The sequence below is a fragment of the Thalassophryne amazonica genome, chromosome 4 (assembly GCF_902500255.1).
Source record: "Thalassophryne amazonica chromosome 4, fThaAma1.1, whole genome shotgun sequence".
Taxonomy (NCBI): Eukaryota; Metazoa; Chordata; class Actinopteri; order Batrachoidiformes; family Batrachoididae; genus Thalassophryne; species Thalassophryne amazonica.
In genome coordinates, this window is record NC_047106.1 from 61937884 (window position 1) to 61962876 (window position 24993).

General features: G+C 42.5%; 1 protein-coding gene across 4 annotated transcripts in view; it reads left to right on the forward strand.

The window, feature by feature from the left end:
• b3gat1a (beta-1,3-glucuronyltransferase 1 (glucuronosyltransferase P) a) overlaps window positions 1-24993 on the forward strand; it is a 432840-nt gene that overhangs the window by 303098 nt on the left and 104749 nt on the right. For 3 of the 4 annotated variants that reach the window (XM_034167983.1, XM_034167985.1, XM_034167986.1), the window contains exon 3: window positions 8127-8297. The gene's annotated coding sequence lies outside the window, so the exon portion shown is untranslated. The remainder of the gene's footprint in view (window positions 1-8126; window positions 8298-24993) is intronic. The other variant, XM_034167984.1, reaches the window with a different exon arrangement.

The following is a 24993-nucleotide window of genomic DNA, read 5'->3' on the forward strand; positions in this document are numbered from 1 at the left end:
AGCATTTCTTCTCCTATATTAGTGAATGAAGCCCACTGTGTGCACAGCATTAATCACAGCATGAAATAAGAGGGGGATTGTGAGCCTGATCATGAGGACAGCAATATAGCTCTCATGGAAAAAGTTACATACGTATATCCAACGCACCCTTGTCATGTCACCTACATTATCTAATAAAAAGTTTCCAAGTATCTGCTCAGCCATCTGCTGCATCACTACTTCTCTGCACTCACCTTCATCCATCTAGTGTTTCAATCTGCCCCATCTGGAGGCTCTGACTGTATTTTTCCTGGGGTAGACCTGTGTTATCACTCCCTGACCTCACTCTATGCAAAGGTTAAGTGTACCCTGCAGGGAATGACGGGGTCAGCATTATCTGCTGCTCTTTCATACATAATTTATAAAATATTCCACGTTGTGATGGCTGACTGAAGTAAAATGAACAAAGGCATTTTGCCATTAGTTAATTCACTGAGGAATGTATTAGCATAAAAAAGGTGATTTCTTTGAAAACACAATTCAGTGGTATTGCCAACTAATAAGGCAGCACATGAAAGCTCCGACAATAGTTTCAGTTGCCCTCTGTCCAACGAGAATGTTTCCATCACTTGGAGTCATTTTGGTTCTGAGTGCAGCTTGGGAATCTGCAGAAAATCTGTAAAAGAACAAAAACGACTTTCTAAAACTGCTGGATTTGCATGAAAGTTGAATTCAAAGCTGGGAAATGTAGGACTTGTTCTTATGTAATAGCTTGGAGGAACTCTAGAGTACATCTTTTAAATTGTTGTTTTTAAGATGATGCTACTGTAGATGCAGTAAGTCTTATACAAGCCCTGAAGTCCATCAGACTGGTCCGCAGATACAACATTAATGAGGATGACAGATGGGACACCAATGTGAGGCAGATTATTTCCCCAACTAAGACCTGTGTCACAGACCGAACGGTCCTTCCCTAAAAATCAGCCCGCCTTTTGCATCTGCACATGCGTCATTTCGGACCACAGCAGCACGTCTGAGACGGAGTCTCTTCACCTAAAGTGATCAAATGGATTAATGGGATTATTAAACATCAGATGATAAAGGTAAACCCTCTTAAATCATTCTAAACTCAGTTTTAAGCAGAAACGAGGCAGTTTAAGCAGGAACAAGGCAAAATTCTGTGACACTTTGAAATGTCCAACGCGCAGTGAACGCATCAGCTAGCAGCTCGTTTAGCCGATCTGATCGCTTCCACTACCTTTTATGATGAAATAATGCTGAATTTGTGGAAATTATTGTTGTACAAAAGCTTCAGATATCTGTCGTTGAGATAGATGATGAATGGTGTGCAGTTTGAACAGAAACGAGGTGTTAATCCGTGAACCGCATCATCAGGGGGGAGCGATTTCTAGGGGGACCGTTCGGTCTGCGACACCGGTACCCATTTACAGCTGGGTGCCCTGGGACAATGCATAAACAGGCCGTATGAAGCACTAGGGTGGTCCCGAAAAACAAACTTCAACTTTTTCAAGGTGCTTCTTCATTTTTTGTTCCTTAAGGGGTAAAAATAAATTGGGTGAAATTTCATCAGATTTGAGAAATATTGACCACTGCTGCCTGTTTTTTGTGAGGTGCAAGTGACATTTTGAGTTATGGACTGGATACATTAGTTCATTAGTTGCAGATTTCTGAGGCAGTCAATGTCAACATAGACTTGCTCATCAAGGACCCCTCAGAGTGGGAGGATGACCCGTCATTCCAGTCTTCACAGCAGGTCCTGGGTAATATTGCTGCTGTCAATGATTTTTCTGAGGGAGGAGTTGCACTCATCCAGGATTACAGTCACATCCTAATGAAGGATGAACAGCAGCGCCAGTACCTGTTGCAAGTTGTTGAGTGGCATTGACGTCAGTTCCCGGAGGCAAATAAATTGGAACCAAACGCCACTGCCCATGACTATTTGTTTTCACCATATACTGTTGCTGGACAGTGACATGTAATACTTTTTTTATCTCAGTTAAAGCAGAAAGGATTGTTGTTTTAATTTGTATTTCATTTGTGAACAGGTACATTACTATTGTTGATTTGCACTGATATGCTCAACAACTACAGTTTCCACCCCACTTGTGGCAGTGGTTAGAGTAGTGGTATCGAAATAAAATTTTGCACAAAACATTTTCTTATCAAGCTGAACCATTTTGTCAGGGAGCACATTAAGAAAGTCACATTTTTATTTTTGGCATTCTGTAGAGGACCACCCTAATGAAAGACCAGTAATCAAACCACTGTCTACACAATGGTAGTCCAACTCCTGCACTCCAGAATAACCTACTCTGTGTTTGTTGAATACTTGAATGCCATTTTACAATAAATGCAACAAATCATTTCATCAGATGTGGAAAAAAAAGCCCTGCCATTGTGAATTTTACCAAACACAATTCATATTGACAATATGTGTTGGGAAAGTGTAGTGACATGGACCCACAACAGGGGGCGCAAATGAACGGTCAATAGATGAGCCAAAATATAACAATTTAATGTTGTGAATGTGCACAACGAACATACAATCTCAGAATATCACAACAGTCAATACACAAAGGTGACGTGTGGGCAGGCTCGAGGATAGAAGACGTCTGTCCTGAGGAGAGCCGGAACCACACGATTTCCGCCGCCCCAGAACCTGGTGAATACTGGAGCCGCCAAGTCCCGAATTCCCAGGTGATCACCGTCCCTGACTGTCGGATCTGGTACTGCTGGCGAAGAACAAAGACAGTCAAGTGTGGGTGTGTGTACACCCAGTAACAATAACGGTGGGAATGCCACCTCCACCTCTCACTCAATAACTTGCAGAGTACTGAAGATTCCTCAGGGAAAAGAGTGCCTTCTAGCGCTCTCTCAGCTTCCACTGACAGCGGTACCGGTACTCCTGCCAACACTCACAATATACAAACAATATTACAAAACGGCTGAGGATATTACCTCCAATGAAGTATGATATCTCGGCAACGAGGTGGAGATGACGTCTGGTCTTTATGGAGTGAGATGATGTTGAGTAGATGGGTGACAGCTGTCAAGAGGTAATGAGCGACAGCTGTCACCCCCGGCTGTGTCCATGGCGGCAGCGCCCTCTCGTGCCTGAAGCCCGCACTTCAGGCAGAGCGCCCACTGGTGGTGGGCCAGCAGTACCTCCTCTTCTGGCGGCCCACACACAACAATATGGTGGGTGCAACTAGAATACACACCACATATGAATTTTAATGAAATATTATCATAATGAAGACAGATGGAAATGCTTTGGAGGCACTTCAGACCAGTGGTGCTAGTGCTTATCCAAGGATTCTACAATGTGAAGCCTTTGTCTGGATAAAATGTCACTCCACTGGGGCCAACTTCCCCAGCCAAGGCTGCTATGTATTTGTAGCTGTGTGGACTGTGGCAATACAGATGAAGTGGCTTGTCCAAGGACACAGGTAGCACGACTGGGAATCAAATTCCTCAACTCCTTATCCCACCAAATCAATCAGAAAGACAGTGTAGTCTAGAGCTGTCATTCTGCTAATGCCTATATCTATCATGCAGTATTGTGTTTCTTTCCCTAGATCTGCTCCATGGGGAATCTTTCTGCTTCACCTTTTAGGATAATGATGTTAGTTCAACAATCAGTACAATAGTTTTCACACATGGCAATGTTGCTGTGATTCTTTATTAATCAGCGGCAGCTGTTCCCTTCACAGCTGGTTAACTTGTGCTGATGTGAAGTTCTGTCAAGCTTCATTGGCGTATTGGCTGCAGCAGTGTGTGGGATTTTTCTTTCTGTATTCTTGCCACATCACACAATTTGGGTGCCATGGATACACAAAGCCACCCAGGCACTTGTACTTCAATCCATTTTTACGCACCATCTGTTGCTAAATATTTGTAAATCATTACTTTTGAATTTAGAAGTAGGAGATTTAAATGTACTGGCTTTAGGACATGATAAAAAATGGATTTGCATAAAATGAAATATAATAGATTAGGATTTGTTTTTGCCCTTTTGTCATGCAATGTACATAGGTATATTCGCTTCCAAACCTTGAAAAAAAGGGTTTGATTTAGCTGGAATTTTCTTACTGTGACTCTGTCCTTTTCAAGGGTTGGAATTTTACATTTTGTGATATAAACCAAATATTTAGTGTCACAATGATTAATGATGAGTCCTAATGATGCTCTCCTGTGTCCTGGTCAACTTTTTATGATTCATTTTCTGTTACTTACTCCAATTACTCCAATTCTGTAACTGCTTACTCCAGTTGAGCGTCACAGGGGGCTGGAGCCTATCCCAGCAGTCACAGGGCAAGAGGCGAGGTATATCCTGGACAGGAATGGGAGCGCTGTAGCTATGTGCCGCGCAGCCTCCCGAAGTGTCAGAGCAGTGGCTGGGGTGGGGGGAGGCTTGCGTCATGTGTGCAGATGCGTTCATATCAGCCTCTGTCCATGTGTGCATAAAGTCTGGAGTTGCCTTGACAACAGCAGACTGTAGTGGAGGGCAGATAGATAAGAGGAGAGCCGAATGCTTCACCAAGGCCAATGAAATCCTTCCAAGTGAGACATTTTGACCTTCGGTAGCTGATAAGGCTGCCATGTTTGGGGTTAGGCGGAGAAACACAGAAATTCCATTTATGGCTCCTCTGACCATCCAAATCCAATTTATGAGTACTCCCTGGTCTCCGACATCTTCCTTTGCTAGGTGGATATTTGCTCCGAGATGGTTTCCAACTTGCGTTTGAGTTCAAAAGTTAATGCAGCCTGAGATTGTACCGCCTTGCCCACCTCATGCAGCAGCCGTCTTGCCAATTTTCCGTTAGGTCAGGGAAGTGCCTAATCCAATCAGCACCAGCCCTCCGACCATAAAGACAAATAAATTCTCGACATCTTCCACGGAGAGTGGTGCCAAGCATGCAATGCATCACTTCTCCCAGGCATCAAGAACATAGCCCACAGGATAGGTTCCATCTGGGCATGCAGGGTCCCCTAGCCCTGATTTCCTTATTGAAAAAATGGTGTCAACAGCGTTGAGAGACCAGCTGATCAATTCCATGGTTATTCCAAATATAATTTGAAGAATTCACAGTCTGGTGAAGTTGGGACTTTTGAAGGTTGGAGCAGAGATAGAGAAACACAGAGGAGAGGAGAGAGGAGGAGATGTGACCACCCTCACCGAAGTACTAGCTCAGACCCTGCTGATAGATCCTGCTGAAAAATGGCAACAAATGCATGACCCTCTCAGTGGAGATAATCATTTGCAATCTCCATTTGATCTCTTGACACTTCAGTTGTTACACAATCATTCTCTTTTAGGATTAGAAATAAAACTTGGACATTCACCTAGAATGTTAATTCATATCAATCAATCAATCAATCAATTTTTTTTATATAGCGCCAAATCACAACAAACAGTTGCCCCAAGGGTCATATGAGAACAACACTGTTCAAATCACAAAACAAGCACATTTGAATAATCCCTGCATCCTTCATGTTTTCTTGCAAAAAATTCTCACCTCTAAAATGTTGCATCTGCTTCTTGGAGGGTCAAAAATATTGGCAGGCTGCTGTCCTTGACTGTGTTTCTTTCTTTTTAGCTTGATCACAATGCTTACAGACGCTAGGAGCGTGTTGTATAGAAATCCAAGTGACAGTACTGTCATTGTGAGCATGCCTGCATAACTACCTGGCAGCAATTTTCAAGCATTTTCTGTTGGTGCAGTTTAGTTATTTTTGTATTGTTGCTGCACTTGTTTGTTCCTGTCAGAAAAAGCAAAAAGCAGCGGCAACCTATAAACACCATTTCTTATATATATATATATATATATATATATATATATATATATATATATATATATATATATATATATATATACAGTAGTGTTCAGAATAATAATAGTGCTATATGACTAAAAAGATTAATCCAGGTTTTGAGTATATTTCTTATTGTTACATGGGAAACAAGGTACCAGTAGATTCAGTAGATTCTCACAATGTTCTCACATATGAACACTCTTAAGGCTATGAAATTGGGCTTTTAGTAAAAAAAAAAAAAAAGTAGAAAAAGGGGGTGTTCACAATAATAGTAGCATCTGCTGTTGACACTACAAACTCAAAACTATTGTGTTCAAACTGCTTTTTTAGCAATCCTGTGAAACACTAAACTAGTATTTAGTTGTATAACCACATTTTTTCATGATATCTTCACATCTGCGAGACATTAATTTTGTTGGTTTGGAACCAAGATTTTGCTCGGTTACTAGTGTGCTTGGGGTCATTATCTTGTTGAACCACCCATTTCAAGGGCATGTCCTCTTCACCATAAGGCAACATGACCTCTTCAGTTATTTTGACATATCCAAACTGATCCATGATACCTGGTATGCGATATATACGCCCAACACCATAGTAGGAGAAACATGCCCATATCATGATGCTTGCACCACCATGCTTCACTGTCTTGACTGTGAACTGTGGCTTGAATTCAGAGTTTGGGGGTCGTCTCACAAACTGTCTGCAGCCCTTGGACCCAAAAAGAACAATTTTACTCTCATCAGTCCACAAAATATTCCTCCATTTCTCTTTAGGCTAGCTGAAGTGTTCTTTGGCAAAATGTAACCTCTTCTGTACGTCTTTTATTTAACAGAGGGACTTTGCGGGGGATTCTTGCAAATAAATTAGCTTCACACAGGCGTCTTCTAACTGTCACAGCACTTACAGGTAACTCCAGACCGTCTTTGATCATCCTGGAGCTGATCAATGGGTGAGCCTTTGCCATTCTGGTTATTCTTCTATCCATTTTGATGGTTGTTTTCCGTTTTCTTTTTTTTTTCTTTTTTTCCATTTTAAAGCATTGGAGATCATTGTAGATGAACAGCCTATAATTTTTTGCACCTGCATATAAGTTTTCCCCTCTCCAATCAACTTTTTAATCAAACTACGCTGTTCTTCTGAACAATGTCTTGAACGTCCCATTTTCCTCAGGCTCATGCCACACTGCTATTATTGTGAACACCCCTTTTCTACTTTTTTTATTAATAGCCTAATTTCATAGCCTTAAGAGTGTGCATATCATGAATGCTTGGTCTTGTTGGATTTTTGAGAATCTACTGAATCTACTGGTATCATGAATGCTTGGTCTTGTTGGATTTTTGAGAATCTACTGAATCTACTGGTACCTTGTTTCCCATGTAACAATAAGAAATATACTCAAAACCTGGATTAATCTTTTTAGTCACATAGCACTACTATTATTCTGAACACTACTGTATATATTGTCCCACAAATATGATATGATGGTCACATGCATGAATTTGAGCAGTGTGTGGGTAATTTGACAGGCAGTAGTAATTTAGATGTACAGTACATCAGGCATTATTAGGTCAGAGCAAATTAGTTTTTTTACTACATTGTTCCTAAAGAAAATTATTGTGGTACTCTTGCTGTTCATTCTCATGTGGAGTATTTGCACTTGTACAGCCCTTAAAAATGCAGTCATCATCCACGCAGTTTGAGAGCTGATGCATTCTACGGCTCTGCAAATCATCAGCATTGTTTCCTCGGATGTATTTTAATAAGATATGATGCCATTTTATTTCCGTTATGTCCCTCAGCCCAGAAGCCTGGCATGCACTTAAGCTGTGCAGAGCCCGCTTCCAGTTTCTACATGAGGTGTTAATAATTAAAAAATAATAAATACTGTGTCCATGTCTCTGCATTTCAGGTCAATGAGCTAAAGCTACATCACATACACCATTAATCATTTGACAGATGAGCAGCAGAATCGTACTGCAATGCACAGTGGGGGGTATTCTTCCTGGCGACTTATTTCTTTGGTGAACCTGAAAGGCGTGCATCCGAAATGGAGTTCATTATGCTCTGCAGACTTTTTTCTGCTGCATTTTGAGCCATGGTTCTTTTGATATTAATTGATGAAGAGACACCACACAGCTGTGCAGAATCTTTGTAAGTTATTTGACTTTGAGATGCTGTGCATTCTCCTGTTTGAACCTGAATATCCCAAGCCACAGGAGGTAGAAGGAAGGAAACATAAAGTAAAATTTAAAAGCACAAAGTACCATTTATTACTAATTATATGTTTTGTGAAATGTCTTATCTTCCAGGTCTGGTCTTGGAGTTGCCTGTCTGCGTGAGTGCATATGGTAGATGAAGAGGGAAGAAATGGTGGCCTGACATACAATGGAAATGTCACCAGTACAAGCCACATCCAAAATGCATCGTGGCAATTTCAACTGTGAATCACCAGTGGTGCCATGATCCAGTTATAACTGTGGGTGAGCATCCAAACCTTTTGCCTTTGTCTTACAAACTGATTTCTAATTTCAGTTTGATGCCTGCTATCAAATTGGGTTTTGTGACTTTGGTAAACAGCCCATGATTCAACCCCCATGCTAGAACTACCAGTATTCTTACCCCTTAAACACATCAGATCCATATGCGTTCCATTCCATCCTCAACACAACATTGGAGCTGACAGCCGTCACGCTGTTCAGTGCTTGCTGGCTCACCTGCAGCGTAGCGGAGTAATTCAGAAGTGTATCCATGCTCTATTATGCATCAAGTGTATTTCTGACAGATGCCACTTCTACAGCACATCTGACCTGTAGCCTTTCAAATAGGTGGAGACATACTTGTGTTTTCCTCCTGCTAACAGTACGTGTAAATATAGATAAAAATTAATTATGAGCATACATGTATTTTTCAGAGTTAAAGCAGAGCAACCCATCTTTGATTGATAAATGGTAAATGGACTGCATTTTTTGCATCTGCATCAGACACTCAAAGCACTTTACAAATAGTGCCTTACATTCACCCCGATGCTCACTGCACACCGGGAGCAGTAGGGGATTAAAGACCTTGCCCAAGGGCCCTTAGAGATTTTCCAGTCAGGCTGGGATTTGAACCAAGGATCTTCTGGTCTCAAGTCCAACCAGTCCAACGCCTTAACCACTCGACCATCACCTCCCCTGATCTCATTCATTCTACAGTGCACTTAACTGTATGCTTAGAGGAGAATAACAACAATAAACAAGATGAAAGCATTAACTAAAGAACAGCATTTAACTACATAGAGTAACTAGTCATTGTAGAAATCTAATGAAAAATTGAGGAAAATTGTTTATGTATACGAGGTCTGTCAATAAAGTATAGCTCTTTTTTATTTTTTTCAAAAACTATGTGGATTTCATTCATATGTTTTTACGTCAGACATGCTTGAACCCTCGTGCGCATGTGTGAGTTTTTCCACGCCTGTCGGTGACGTCATTCGCCTGTGAGCACTCCTTGTGGAAGGAGTCGTCCAGCCCCTCGTCGGAATTCCTTTGTCTGAGAAGTTGCTGAGAGACTGGCGCTTTGTTTGATCAAAATTTTTTCTAAACCTGTGAGGCACATCGAAGTGGACACGGTTCGAAAAATTAAGCTGGTTTTCGGTGAAAATTTGAACGGCTGATGAGAGATTTTGAGGTGATACTGTCGCTTTAAGGACTTCCCACGGAGCGAGACGTTGCACAGCGCTCCCAGGCGCCATTGTCAGCCTGTTTCAAGCTGAAAACCTCCACATTTCAGGCTCTATTGATCCAGGAAGTCGTGAGAGAACAGAGAAGTTTCAGAAGAACTCGGTTTCAGCATTTTATCCAGATATTCCACTGTTAAAGGAGATTTTTTAATGAATGACATGCGGACGGGTCTGCGCATCGGGACGCAGTCGGCGCGGTGCGGCGGCACAGGAAAAACACCTCCGTGTTGATAACCATTTGTAAAATCCAGGCGGCTTTTGATGGCTTTCAGTTGAGTGAGTATATGAGAAATTGTTTAACAGCTGGGCATGTTCCAACTTGTCCTTAAGGCTTCCAACAGAGGTGTTTTTCCTGTGGCGGAGCGTCGCGGCGGCTGCGAGCCGACGCTGCAATCCGCCCGCACGTCTTTCATTAAAAAAATCTCCTTTAACAGTGGAATATCCGGATAAAATGCTGAAACCGACGTCTTCTGAAACTTCTCTGTTCTCTCACGACGTCCTGGATCAATAGAGCCTGAAATGTGGAGGTTTTCAGCTTGAAACAGGCTGACGATGGCGCCTGGGACCGCTGCGCAACGTCCCGCTCCGTGGGAAGTCCTTAAAGCAACAGTATCACCTCAAAATCTCTCATCAGCCGTTAAAATGTTCACCGATAACCAGCTTAATTTTTTTGAACTGTGTCCACTTCGATGTGTCTCACAGGTTTAGAAAAAATTTTGATCAAACAAAGCGCCAGTCTCTCAGCAACTTCTCAGACAAAGGAATTCCGATGAGGGGCTGGACGACTCCTCCCACAAGGAGTGCTCACAGGGGAATGACGTCACCGACAAGCATGGAAAAACTCACGCATGCGCACGAGGGTTCAAGCATGTCTGACGTAAAAACATATGAATGAAATCCATATAGTTTTTGAAAAAAATAAAAAGGACCTATACTTTATTGACAGCCCTCGTATACAGTACAGCAGGTAAAATAAGTATTTAACATGTCACTTTTTCTCAGTAAATATATTTCCAAAAGTTCCTGCCAAAACGAAATTTTCACCAGATGTCAGTAACAAGCCAAGTAATCCATACATGCAAAGAAACCAAAACAAATAAGTACAGAAATTACGTTATGTATAATAAAATGACATGACACAGGGAAAGTATTGAACACTCTTACTGAAGCCTTTGTTAATAATTTAACCTTTATTTAAACAGGTTAGTCCCATTGAGATCAAGATCTCTTTTACAAAGTAATAATAGCTTCAAGACACCTCTTGTATGGAGAAACCAGTCACATGCATTGCTCAGGTGCAATTTTGGCCCATTCTTCCACAAAAACAATCATCAATTGGACCTCTTCTATGAACTCTGAGCTTTAGTTCTTTCTATAGATTTTCTACTGGGTTCAAGTCAAGTGATTGGCTGAACCATTTTAGCAGCTGTATTTTCATTCTCTGAAACCAATTCAGAGTTTCCTTGGCTGTGTGTGTGGGATCATTGTCTTGCTGAAATGACCACTCTCATTTCATTTTCATCATCCTGGTAGATGGCAGCAGATTTTTTTTGTCAAGAATGTCTCGGTTCATTGTTCCATTCATCCTCCCTTCAATAATATGAAGTTTGTCAGTGCAGTCTGCTGATAAAGAGCCCCACACCACGATCTTCCCACCTCCAGACTTCACTGTTGCTATGGAGTTTTGGAGTAATGTGCAGTGCCATTTGACCTCAAAACATGGCGTGTATTATGGCATCCAAAGAGTTCAATTTTGGTTTCATCTGACCAAACTATATTCTCCTAGTCTTTTGCAGGCTTGTCTAATGTTGTGCAACAAACTTTAAATGAGCTTCAACATGCTTTTCTTCAGCAATGGAGTCTTGCTTGGAGAGTGTGCATCTAGGCCATGGCGGTTGAGTTCATTACTTATTGTGTTCTTGAAACAATTGTACTTGCTAATTCCAGGTCTTTCTGAAGTGGTCCTTTACATCGGGTGTGACGTGATGCATTAACGTCGGGCGTGACGGGACACACTAACATCGGGTGTGACAGAATGCATAAGCGTCGGGTGTGATAGAATGCATAAACGTCGGGTGTGATAGAATGCATTAGGGCCCCTTCACACACAACGTGAAAGACACAGAAACCAGAAGAAACTCTGTGAACCAAAAATGAAATGGGGAAACACGAAACATTCTACCTGCTGTCGGGAGGGACGCACGGTCAAACAGGCATGCAGGATACTGTGGCAGCGATTTTGTTCACCCTCATGTTCACGCACACGAATACAGTGCGAGCACGTGGAAAGTCGCGCACACAGCAGCAGAGGGAAAAATGAATAAAACACCACAATTTGTAATACTTAATTCCTGTTATAACGAGCAGATTGAGCCTCTGCCTAGATGTACACCAGGAAGTAATGAAATGAAGTAAATTACTGTTCTCTCTTTCATGTTTTGCATGAATTACCTGATGAGCTCGAACCAGCCAGCTCCCGTGTCATGAAGAGCCGGCTCTCACATCGTGAACTCATGCAGCCAGCATGGCGTACCCTGTGTGCAGTGATCTGCTGAAAATGTGACTGTGTGTTAATTATTACAATGTGGGGAAATCCCACAGTGACTCACACCTAGCGGTGACATCCCATGGGGTGATTTCCTGTACGACACGATATTTACCAGCGTTGCGGTGAGCTGATGCAGCAGTCAGCTGAAGCAATATGTGTTTTAATTTATTTCCACATGAGGACAGCGTGCCGACGTCCACACTTCATGCTGTAGTTATGTGACTTAATGGCCTGGTCCAGTGGTGGGCACACTTTCGATAATCCGATAACAGATAATTATCGAAGGTAATGTTTTCATTATCGGATTATCTTTTTAGATAACTTTAAAAACCATTATCGGACTAATTATCTTCCGATAAATTGTCGTCCAATAACTTTTAGACCGATAACGTAGTAAACCAAGCTGAACAGCGGCAAACATTTTTAAAATTTAAAATCAGTTGAGACCTACCTGTTAGAAGTTTCCTAAGAGATGTATAGTTCTACCCTCTGCAAACAGAAAAAAGCTGCTTTCAGAAGAAACCACTCTATCCTCTACAGGCAAGGGAGAACCTCAAAAAAAAAAAAAACATTTTCTTTAACATCATACTGATACACTGGCAATATCACCCAAGTCATCCAGAGGCATACATTTTTAACTTATAGTTCAAATTTTAACCAAATTAATTTTGGACAAGTTATTTAAAATTACTGTCATGTCTGAAGTTTTATAAACTGAAAATATCAGATATATGTTTTAGTTTTAAAGTAATGTGCTAATTTTTAAGGTTTTGTGAGCACATGCTGTGCCCAGCTGTGCATTATGGGTGATAGGGTAATCTCAGTATGTTCACGACAGGACAAATGCATTTCAGACACTGTGTTTAGGCTCCACGGACAACAGCATTAAACTCTAGTGCCTAAAACTCTCATGAATATATTCTTTGGGTTTATAGACGTTATTGTATTTGCGTTTGTTAAATTCCACGGATCTTAAATGTAGCAGACAGGGATTATCTGGAATTCTGTTTTGGCAAGTTTTCAAGGCCTCTACTGCTATCTACTGGCCAGTAGTGTTCATGGCAGTATTCGCCCTAAGTACTAAGCGTCTGGGCACCAGTAGATGACAGTGTTCTACTTATTATGACCCCGGTTATATCAGATGGTTGTCAAATCAACTTTTTGGCTTTGCAAATGGCTTTTTTTTTTTTTTTTTACAAATTAAGTTTAAAAACAAAACAAACAACAAAAAAACATTACAAGAGAGCTCTGCGGTGTTTGCACATGCACAGTGTGAGCGGTTGGATGCTTGTTGCTCTTCAGCAGCAGGATACCCTCACAACGGCCGACCAGAATAATATCATTCATTCGACCATACGATTGGCGATCAGGAGGTGGTCGTGAGATGTTAAACGCAGCTTGTTACTCCATGTACACTACACAATGCAGGACGCATGATTAGCTTGAAACTCGGTCCAAAAAATTCTCGCATGAGTGAAAAAACGATCTGAAAAATGGCCAAAACTTGCATAGTGTAAAGCCAACATTTATGTGTCTTGACAATATTGAGTGCACGTTTTACAACATCATAAAACGTGCACACATTCTCTCCACATGCAAAACATTTTGCGATGGCACTTCCAGGGCTCCGTAAAAATGCCTGTTTTTACGAATAAAAAATGGAATATTTTACAAAAGCACATTTATCTGTAAACACCAACACACGACACACGTCACATTAACGTGTTGGTTTACATAATGAATGACTGAACCAATCAGTGTTTAGCAGAGGCACTTTTACCCAGAATCCTTTGCGATCTGTCTGTGTTTGTTACAAAACCTCAGAATTAGTGCATTATTCAACATTAAAATATATATGTTATATTTTAACTTTGTACAAATGACAGAAGTGACATTAATGGAGTTATTCTATCAGTATTTACACAAAACCATAAGTCAGTATGACTTTATTTTTCAAGACCTCCGCCTGACTGGAGCATTATGACTGGTAGAGATCTGGCTTTGTGGCTGCTCTCAGGGTGCGTCTGTGCTGTAACTGTATAGCTTCCAGCAGGGGCAGCATGTCCAAACATAGAAGTGCTGGCTCATTGTTTGGGTCTTTTGTTGCTTTTGATGCTTCCAAAAGCGATTGTGGTGGTAAAACTCAAATTCAGCTTGTTAGTAGTTGCAAATGTACCAGAGACAATACTGGAATTTATCGGTTTTCTGTAACTTCTGATACATTTTTGGGTGGATTATTGGTTTATCTTTATCAAAGATAACTTTTCAGTTATCTGATTATCTGTTATCAAAGTTAATTTTTTGGTTATCTGTGCCCACCACTGGCCTGGTCACATGGCATATGACGATTCCTGAACGAAGGGAAAAAAGGAAAAAAAGTCACAAATTGTTGAGAAAAGGTGGACTAATGAGCTTTTGACTTTTCCCATCGCCAAATAGCCTGCGAATAAAGAGAGCAAAAGGAACGAAACGAAACCGGTGCTAATGTTGATCTCGATGCTTTAAATGAAACGCACTAGGAGCCACTGCTGGCACAGTGTGTGTCTGCATCCTGCTCTGTGTCCCATGACTGGGCACCTGACTCCCGGACAAGCTGCACAGAGAAGCACGTGATCCAACCCACTGTGGGGATCTGTGCGCATGTCAGTGGATCCACCTGCTCTGGTTGCTCATCCAGAACATAAGAGGGATCATCTCCATCATCAGAATTCTCACTGTCTGGTTCAGACTCTGATGACGTGCTGCACATTCCATCTTGCTCCAATTAAAAAAAAAAAACTGAAGCACTTGCTCAACATTCATAAACAGCTCATTTTTACAAAACAAAAACACCACGACACTAACCACATGCGCTAAATACTCCACCAAAATAATACACACTCCAAACACACCAAAAATTTCTCAAATCTCTCAAATACCAAAACTGTAATTGCTGTCGGTACACCCAAAATGTGCACGTACTCAGCATTTTTCATGTGTTGTTGCATTCATAGATTTGCTTGCAGCTGCATATGTTTGCTTTTAATGTATGCATGCTGTCATGTGTACCCCTTGCCACACTCCTGCTTATGTTTTTTTTTTTTTTTTTTTTTTTTTGCATTGCAGAAATGCGCTCCATTCTCAAAATGGTAAAGCAAATGGCGCTCAGGTTTCCAGATGTACATGGAACACACTGCTTCCTTGTCAGGGCTGGGAACATCAGATCACAAAGTTCAGAGTCCTTTTGTGTTCCCTACAAAAGTAGAAAAAATTCCCATTTAAAGTCACAAGCAAACTTAAAATTTCCCGTCTCTTGTTTTAGCATTGAGAGTGAGAGAAAGAGAGAGGGGGGAGGGAGAAAGAGAGAGAGAGAGATAGCACTGTGTCTCTCTTTCTCTCTCTCTCTCTCCCAGCCTTGTTTTTCCAAAACCCTGGTGTTTCTGATCATCGATCAAAGCTGTTCACACACAAATGTCCACTGCTACTGAAACCTTTTTCACACTTGATGCTCAAAGTCACACTTCTGTAAACTGCCACCTGGTTTGCACAAACTGAGGTGCAGTTCTCTCAGAGATCACCGCAGATGACACAAAATATTATTACATTGTGTCGGTCCTCAGCAGCTCCATGGCAACGAGGGTGATCGCGCTCCTGCAAAGCCCCCCTCCCCCACTGCAAACAAATACGCAGCCTATCAAGGATCACCCCCTCAAAACTTGCGAACTGTTAGACGTTGAAAAGGCCAGCAGGCTTTTCACTCTGCATGGGCTGGAGGACAGCAAGCCCTTCAGATTTCATGGACAGAATGCTGCAGCTCCTGACAGGACACCGGCCAGACTTTTTATGCAGCAACTCCCTCCTCAGGCACATGCAGCGCTGGAACAATTCCATGATCATGGACTGCTGTGCGCTGGCGGAGGAGGGCGACAAATTCTTCCTGGCCGTCCAGCACCACGGCATGACAGCAGCCGCACTTGCCCCATCACATGCAGCGGTAGAAGCCCCACACCACACACCAGTTCCACCTGTGAAGGAGCTGCATCTCTCCTCCACAGCAGTGCTTACAAATCGGCTTCTGTACTGTGTGAAAACATTCACCTGGTTGAACAGTCATACTAAATGCTAACATTACAAAAACTAGGCAAACGATAAGAAACCGTCAAGAATGACAGCAAAACAAAATATGGATGAACTGAGGTTTTCAGTGGCATTCGTTCATATTTTTTGGCAATTTAAAAATCCTGACAAAGCGCCAGCTGCAGGAACGAAGCTGCGCAAACGTTAAAGTAGACCTGCATTGAAATAAATGTGGTTACATTTCAGAAAGAAATGGCTGATATGTATTTATAAGACCCTTGTGAATGCAGTAAAGTAAATCTGTAAGCCCAAATTTGTAATTCAGCGGAGAAATCTTCGTTTAAAAATGACAAATTTGCAGCTAAAATTTAGCCCTCTGCGAAAACAGTTTGTACATCCGGATAATTTTCATGACGTCAGGGACAAGACGACGCGCTCCCGCCTTCAGTCCGATCCCGCATTGAAATTGATTTTATCTGTTAATAATGTTACTGTTACACACATCCTGGTTTCAACATCCAAAAGTAAGCTGCAATGAATACGAGATACAGCGGTGCATGCTCAGATCAGTGGCGACATTGACAGCGGGCGACATTATTCCCCGATGCCTCGCTCTCACTGCTTCCGATGCGCTTACCGAGTGCATGCACTTGTTAAAATCCGCCACAGGCCACTCACACCCCCGTGTTTGCTGTGCAGCCGCAGACACGGCTCTGTCTACTGAATGGAGGTGCAGCCAACATGGCACAAGTCCAGAGACTACGTTCGCCATTTTGATCTGGAGCACCCGGTGACACCTGTTACTCGCAAGGACAGACTTCTTGCGGCAAAATCCGCAGCGCTGCACGTCTCAGTAATCAGAGCCACAGAGCTCTGTGGCCGCTGAGAGAGGTTTATATCTTTTTAATGACTTGAATTCTTTGTGGGTCTCGCCTCCGTACCCCGCGACGGTAACACCGGAGGCTAAAGACAGTAGATTTTCAATGCGACACCATTCAGTCAAACGGGCGTATGAAAAAGTCCCCAAAAATTATTTTCAAGCACAAATAAAAGAAATGTGTACTCACCAAACGTGCCGCAAGACAGTATGACGTTTTTAAAAAAGTAGATCCTTCTGTATAAGACAAGAAAAAGGTACAGATGCAAACTGACGTAAATCCACAAATTACAGTTGGCGCGTGCAATGCATTCTGGGATAGGGTCTTTTCCCTGACGTCTCAGCAGCGTCCAGGATGTGATGACAGTTTTGCGGAGGGCTAAATTTTAGCTGTAAATTTCTCATTTTTAAATGAAGATTTCTCCATTGAATGACAGATCTGGGCTTGCAGATTTACTTTACTACATTCAGAAGGATCTTATGTGTAAATACGAGGTCTATTAGAAAAGAAACCGACCGTTTTATTTTTTTAAAAATCTATATGGATTTGATTCATATGTTTTACGTCAGCCACAGGAAAAACACCTCCGTTGGAAGCCTTAAGGACAAGTTGGAACATGCCCTGCTGTTAAACAATTTCTCAGATACTCACTCAACTGAAAGCCACCAAAAGCCGCCTGGATTTTACAAATGGTTATCAACATGGAGGTGTTTTTCCTGTGGCGGGCGCGCCGCGCCGGCTACAGCCCCCAGCGGCTGTGGGGCGCGCCGCGCTCCGAAGCCGCCATCGACAGGCTGAACGACCATTTCATTTTTAAACGGATGGCTGTCTGGATCTGTGACCATCGTGTGCCATTTCTCTGGTTATCACAAGAGCTGGACATCAACCATTTTCCGGCAGATTTCACTTTTAACAAGAGATTTTGTCATGGAAAACTGAGCGGAGGTTTCGCGCGTCACGATGGATTCGCTACTGGAGCGAGACAAAACCACCTCCGTTTTGGTCTCACAGGACGGCTTTGAGATGGCGTTCAGACAGCTGTCGGTGGTTTTTCCATCAAGTGATTATCCGAGAAATTGTGGATGTGCCTGGACATGCCAGAACATGTCCCGTGAGGCTTCATCACGGCGTTGCTTTGCGCCATGTGGCACCGCCGCGACGCGCGAAGCCTCCGCTCCTCTTCCATGACAAAAACTCCTGTAACAGTGGAATGTGCCGTTCATTTCCAAACTGGACGCTGTGTTTTATCCGGGATGTCGTCTGACTAGCACAGGAATTGTGAAAAGATGTGGACATCAGCACTTTTTCGGCACATTGAGACAGACGTGTGGAGGAATTCCGCGTGTCGCGGTGGTGCCGCATGGTGCAAAGCAACGCCGTGATGAAGCCTCACCGGACATGTTCTGGCATGTCCAGGCACATCCACAATTTCTCGGATAATCACTTCATGGAAAAACCACCGACAGCTGTCTGAACGCCATCTCAAAGCTGTCCTGTGAGACCAAAATGGAGGTGCTTTTGTCTCACTCCAGTAGCAAATCCGTCGTGACGCGTGAAGCCTCAGCTCGGCTTTCCATGACAAAATCTCTTGTTAAAAGTGAAATCTGCCGGAAAATGGTTGATGTCCAGCTCTTGTGATAACCAGAGAAAGTGCACAGGATGGTCCTGGCTCCACAGAGCCATCCGTTTAGAAATGATCCGGTGGTTTGTGGTTCTCGATGGCGGCACGGAGCGCGGCATGCCGAGCGTCCTTAAAGCCGTCCTTAAAGCTGTAGTAACAGTCCTTATTCTCTGTGAAGCCCGTAAAATTTTCACCGAAAGCCAGATAAATTTTTCCAATGGTTTCCAGCTGCCAGTCTCTAACAGTTTCTGAAAAAATTCTGATGGAAAAAAAGCCCAAATCATTCCGCCATTTCCTGACAATGAAAATCCACCAAGGGGGTGGACCACTCCTCACTCAAAGCCTGCTCACAGGCGAATGACGCAACCGACAGGCGTGGAAAAACGTATGCATGCGCACGAGGGTTCAAGCTTGTCTGACGCAGTCACACATGATTCAAATCCATATCGTTTTTGAAAAAAATAATAAGGTCGGATACTTTTCTAATAGTCCTCATATTTCAATGCAGGTCTACTTTAAACTATGACAATGAGTCAACAAAAGTCCAGATTTCTTGTTTCGTTTGGGTTTTGTTTGAGCTTCATTGTCCTTCATTAGTGCCGCGTGACGGGGCCTTAATATCCGACAAGCCGGTACAGGCTTTCCCGAGCTATGACTTGGGACTACAGATATCTGACCAGCTGCACATCACAGGGGACACGCCCACCTCTGTCAGCAGACCTTGGCAGGTCACAGGAAAAAAAGGCTCACTCTCGGTTCTGTGATTTGAATATAATGTATGTATTATTATGTGTTTGACCTGCATCTGTCTGATGTCTGTGTTTTTAATTTAACACCTTGCATGTACGTTCATGTCCAGCTGTCAGTCTGAGGTCAACTGACAGGCGTTGTATGTCCATAGCAAAGCGAACACAAAAGAATGAGTTCACATCTTCACCCTTATGTGTTATATTTAATTTCCACTCTTTCTGTCTGTCATGTAAACTACAATTTACGTGGTGGAAGTGACATCAGCCAGCCATCCAGCTTCACACCGTGCCACGTGCTCACACGCTGGCCGATCCTCATTAGGGCATGCATGCCCACACACGCACATGTGCACTGTGTTTTCTGCAATGGAGATGTAGGACACAGCGGTCATCTGGTCCAGCAGTGCACTGTGCTGGACAGCGACAGCTGACAATGTTGGATTCATGGTGTGTGTGTGTGTGTGTGTGTGTGTGTGTGTGTGTGTGTGTGTGTGTGTGTGTGTGTGTGTGTGTGTGTGTGTGTGTGTGTGTGTGTGTGTGTGTGTGTGTTGGTGGTGTGGGGGGGCGCACACTCCACAAACCATTTGTGCTGGGGGGACGACGATGACACACTCCACATACCATTTGTGTGGAGGTGGGGGGTCAGCACAGTTACACCTGTGTGTGTTGCTGATGCCACACTCGTGTTGCACTTTGACACACTTTTCACAGACAGGTCAAATGTGGTCACCTGCTGTCTACTATTGTACCAGGTGTGCGAATAGCCCTGCCTTTTCTAAGTGTGCAGGGAGCAGTGTTTCATGTGTGACACATGGCATTTGGCCGACACCTGCCGAGAGGGGGATCGAATGAGCACATGCAGGGCATTCACTGTCTTTCGGCCACTTGTGTGTGAGAATGTTTCTAGCAACAGGTGTACGAGGCATTTGAGGCAGCTCTGATTTTTCACAAATGGCATGCAATTCCTCCTTTCAGCGCTACTCAGCTTGAATCATGTTATGTGTGAAGGGGTCCTTAGCGTGAGGTGTGACAGAATGCATTCACATCAGATGTGATAGAATGCATTAATGTCAGATGCGATGGGGCGTAATTATCAGGTGTTACAGAACACCTTTACATCAGCTACAACGGGATGCATTTAAGTTGGGTGTGATGGGACACATTTTTGCAGCCCAGTCTCATGTTTTTTTTCGTGCTCCTGTGATGAAATGAGTCAAATTTTCGTGACTTTTTTTTAACTCACTATTACTAACCCTACTCCTACCCCCAACCCTAACCTTAACTATAACCTAATCCTACTCCTTCCTCCAACCCTAACCATAACCACCCTGACCCCCCCGCTTCACTTTTAATTTCGTGCAGCCATCACGGAATGAATTAGAATGAATTCGTGCTGCAGTGATGAAATGAGGCACTTTTCATCACAATATCATAAACCAATAGATTAATGTATATTTCGTACTGCTGAATCACGACTTGCCGTGAGACCAGGTTGCATTTACGGCAGGTGTGACAGAATGCATTTACATTGGATGTAACGTCATTCCCAGTAAGCAAAAAGGGAAAAGAGGAAAAGGAAATGCACCAAACTGTTAACTGTAAACTGTTAAACTATACAACCCCAATTCCAATGAAGTTGAGACGTTGTGCAAAATGTAAATGCAAAAAAACAAAATGCAATGACTTGCAAATCCTCTTCAACCTATGTTCAATGGAATACACCACAAAGACAAGATATTTACTGTTCAGACTGTGAAACTTGTTTTTGTTTTTGTGCAAATATTTGCTCATTTTGAAATGGATGCCTGCAACACATTTCAAAAAAGCTGGGACAGGGGCAACAAAAGACTGGGAAAACAGAAAAAAAGACTGGTTGCTCTGGTTATCTCAATAATGCAAAAAAATATTGAGGGTGCTCTTGGAAAAATGGATATCAGATCACAAACAAAACAAGTGCAGTCCAGGCACATCAAAAATATGAGCTGCACAAGGAGGTATTAAAAGACCTTTATTTTAATGGCTAAGCCAGGTTTATGGTTGAAACATGTTGGCTTGGCCATTAAAATAAAGGTCTTTTAACACCTCCTTGTGCAGCTCATATTTTTGGAGTGCCTGGACTGCATTTGTTTTTGTGAAAAGACTGGGAAAGTTGATAAATGCTCAAAGAACACCTGTTTGGAACATTCTAGAGGTGAACAGGTTAATTGGAAACAGTTGAGTGTCATGATTGGGCTTAAAAGGAGCATCCCCAAAAGGCTCAGCCATTCACAAGCAAAGATGGGGCGAGGATCACCACTTTGTGAACAACTGCTTGAAAAAATAGGCCAACAGTTTAAGAACAATGTTTCTGAACGTTCAATTGATGGAATTTAGGGATTCCATCATCTACAGTCCATAATATAATCAGACGATTTGGAGAATCTGGAATACTTTCTACACATAAGCGGCAAGGCTGAAACCGACATTGAATGCCTGTGACCTGCGATCCCTCAAGCGACACTGCATTAAAAACCGACATCATTGTGTAAAGAATCTTACCACTTGGGCTCCGTAACACTTCAGAAAACCATTGTCGGTTAACACAGTTCATCGCTACATCTACAAGTGCAAGTTAAAACTCTACCATGCAAAGCGAAAGCCATACATCAACAACATCCAGAAACACTGCCGCCTTCTCTGGGCCCAAGCTCATTTGAAATGGACAGACACAAAGTGGAATAGTGTGCTGTGGTCTGACGAGTCCACATTTCAAATTGTTTTTGGAAATCATGGACGTCATGTCCTCCGGACAAAAGAGGAATAAGACCATCCAGATTGTTACCAGCGCAAAGTTCAAAAGTCAGCATCTGTGATGGCATGGGGTTGTGTTAGTGCCCATGGCATGGACAACGTACACATCTGTGATGACACCATCAATGCTGAAGGTACATCTAGGTTTTGGAGCAATACATGTTGCCATCCAAGCAATGTCTTTTTCAGGGATGTCCCTGCTTATTTCAGCAAGACAATGCCAAGCCACATAGTAAAAGAGTGCAGGTACTAGACTGGCCTGCCTGCAGTCCATTATGAACCATTATTGCGCACTATGAATCGCAAAATAGGACAACGGAGACCCCAGACTACTGAACAACTGAAGTCGTACATCCAGCAAGAATGTGAAAGAATTCCACCTCCAAAGCTTCAACAATTAGTGGCCTCAGTTCCCAAATGCTTATGAGCCCTGTCCCACTGGGGAGAGGATTAATTGCGCATGAATTGAGTCTACAAAGTTCGGGCGTTCGTTGTTGTCCGCAACAAAAATGGTCAAAAATGACAAATGTCCCAGTATGAATTCCGGATATATTAATAATATATAGCGAAGATATGATGAACAATCACGGTTGTATAACGCATGTAGTGAGGAAACGGATCAGACGCATTGAGATTATCACGGCAGTATTAGGGGTGTATTATGATGCATCGCACACATGTTGTGCGTGCACGGCATCTGCATTGTGGCCATAAATGAAGCACACTCGCTCCTTTCGGCATCCCTATTCACACCAATACAGGCTCTGGAGCATTTGCTGGACTTGGACAAGTTGATTGGAGTAAAGAAGCAGTGAACAGGGCGAGTGGTGACATCAGCGAATCACATCAGAGCGCAGCTCGTCTGAACAATTATAACAAGAAGTTAAATCTGTTATAAACAGGAATGAATAGTGTAACAGCTGCAGACAAGAAGGAAAAAACATGCAACTGTTTTATCAAGCCTTGACAATGTAAGCAAGTCAAATAATTACCTTATCAGACATCTCAAAATGCTTTCTGCAGCTGGGCCGTTCGCGCGCATGCACGGCCCAGCTGCAGCGTCCTCTGTGATTCAGGAGGTGATTAGAGCCATTTTCAACAGGCAATTTGCAGAATAAAATGATTAATCCACCATGAAATAATTATTTTATATACACAGCATCCAGTGCAGCATGCGTGGCAGCCGGTAGAACAAAGAACGGCGTCCAGCTGTAAACACAGCGCATCTGATTTGCATCCACCGCAAATCAGATGCAAAGCAGACGTAATAAAAACGCTTTATTCATGGCCATTCTGTCGCTACAACTTATTTTAGTTTGTGATGTGGACATGATGGGCGCAAAATATCTGTTTTACACACTGTCCCAGTCCGCTATCTGTTTTACACACTGTCCCAGTCCGCTGCCAACCCGCAAATCCCTGTCAGTTGCAGATATCAGCAGATGATGGCGAATATACAGCGCATATATTGAGTATGTTTGTGTATGTATGGAGTATGTAAGGCGGATGTCATCCGCAGCCAAAATTTTGTGCAGCTCAAAAATCCTGGTAACGGAAAAACGTGCCTCTGCAGATAATTGCAGACGTGTGCGGGTGTCACCTAACTCATACAAGCATGTTTCATGCATATTGCGGATGTTAAGCGAATATGAGCCAATTTTATGCGCAGTCCATACGCAAATCCTCCTAAATACCAGTGGGACAGGGCCCTTTACGAGTGTTGTTTGAAGGAAAGGTGATGTAACACAGTGGTAAACATACCACTGTCCCAGCTTTTTTGAAATGTGTTGCAGGCATCCATTTCAAAATGAGCAAGTATTTGCACAAAAACAATAAAGTTTATCAGTTTGAACATTGAATATCTTGTCTTTTTGGTGTATTCAATTGAATATAGGTTGAAGAGGATTTGCAGATCATTGTATTCTGTTTTTATTTATATTTTACACAACGTCCCAACTTCATTGGAATTGGGGTTGTATTTAAGAAAATGTTAGCTGACTTAAACTTAGCTGAACTAAAGTTAGGGGAAGCCATTTGGTATGCTAATGGGTTTCAGTTCAGCGAAAAGCTAATACACTATTGAAAATGTTAGCTTTGCTAATTAGCTGTTAATTTGCTGAATGAGAATGGTTCCGTGTGCCAACTGTATATCTAAATCTTCTCTGTAAAGCCTGCAGGACATATGTCCAAGGCAACACCGATTATTACAGACACAGATCATTGCAGCAATAAACCTTCATCTTGAAGCAAACACCTTTGCAGCCACATGGTCAGGAAGGCGAAGGAAGAGCTTTTTCCCAGAGGCAACAAGATTATTGAATTCTATCAGACAAACTGCTACATTTTGGACAATCTACTACGTATCCACTTTTGTTTCTGTTTGCAATATGTCTCCTGACCTCCTTACCTTCTCTTAGCAGAGCAGGGCAGCTATATTACTACACAAACATGTCATTGCTATAATTGTATAATTGCATATGTGACAACATAAATCTGAATGTACCCAGTGAGCTGAACTGGCAATATCTAAAATGACTGTTTTGGAGGTTATAGCTGAAAGCCTGAAGCATCTTATTTCCCAGTTACAGGTGGAGCAATTACATGCTATTTACCTGAACACATGTATTAGAACACAGTGTTCCTACGGTTTTTATTCTGACTGCTCAGAACGGTTAAGAGGCATGCAAAAGAATTTTGTAATGTCACACGCAGTACCTTTGTACTTGAGTATCCACTTCTGAGAATCACACAAGTAATAGTTTCAGCAACGAACTGTATGGAGACTTTGTCCACAAAGGATTCTTCCTACACCA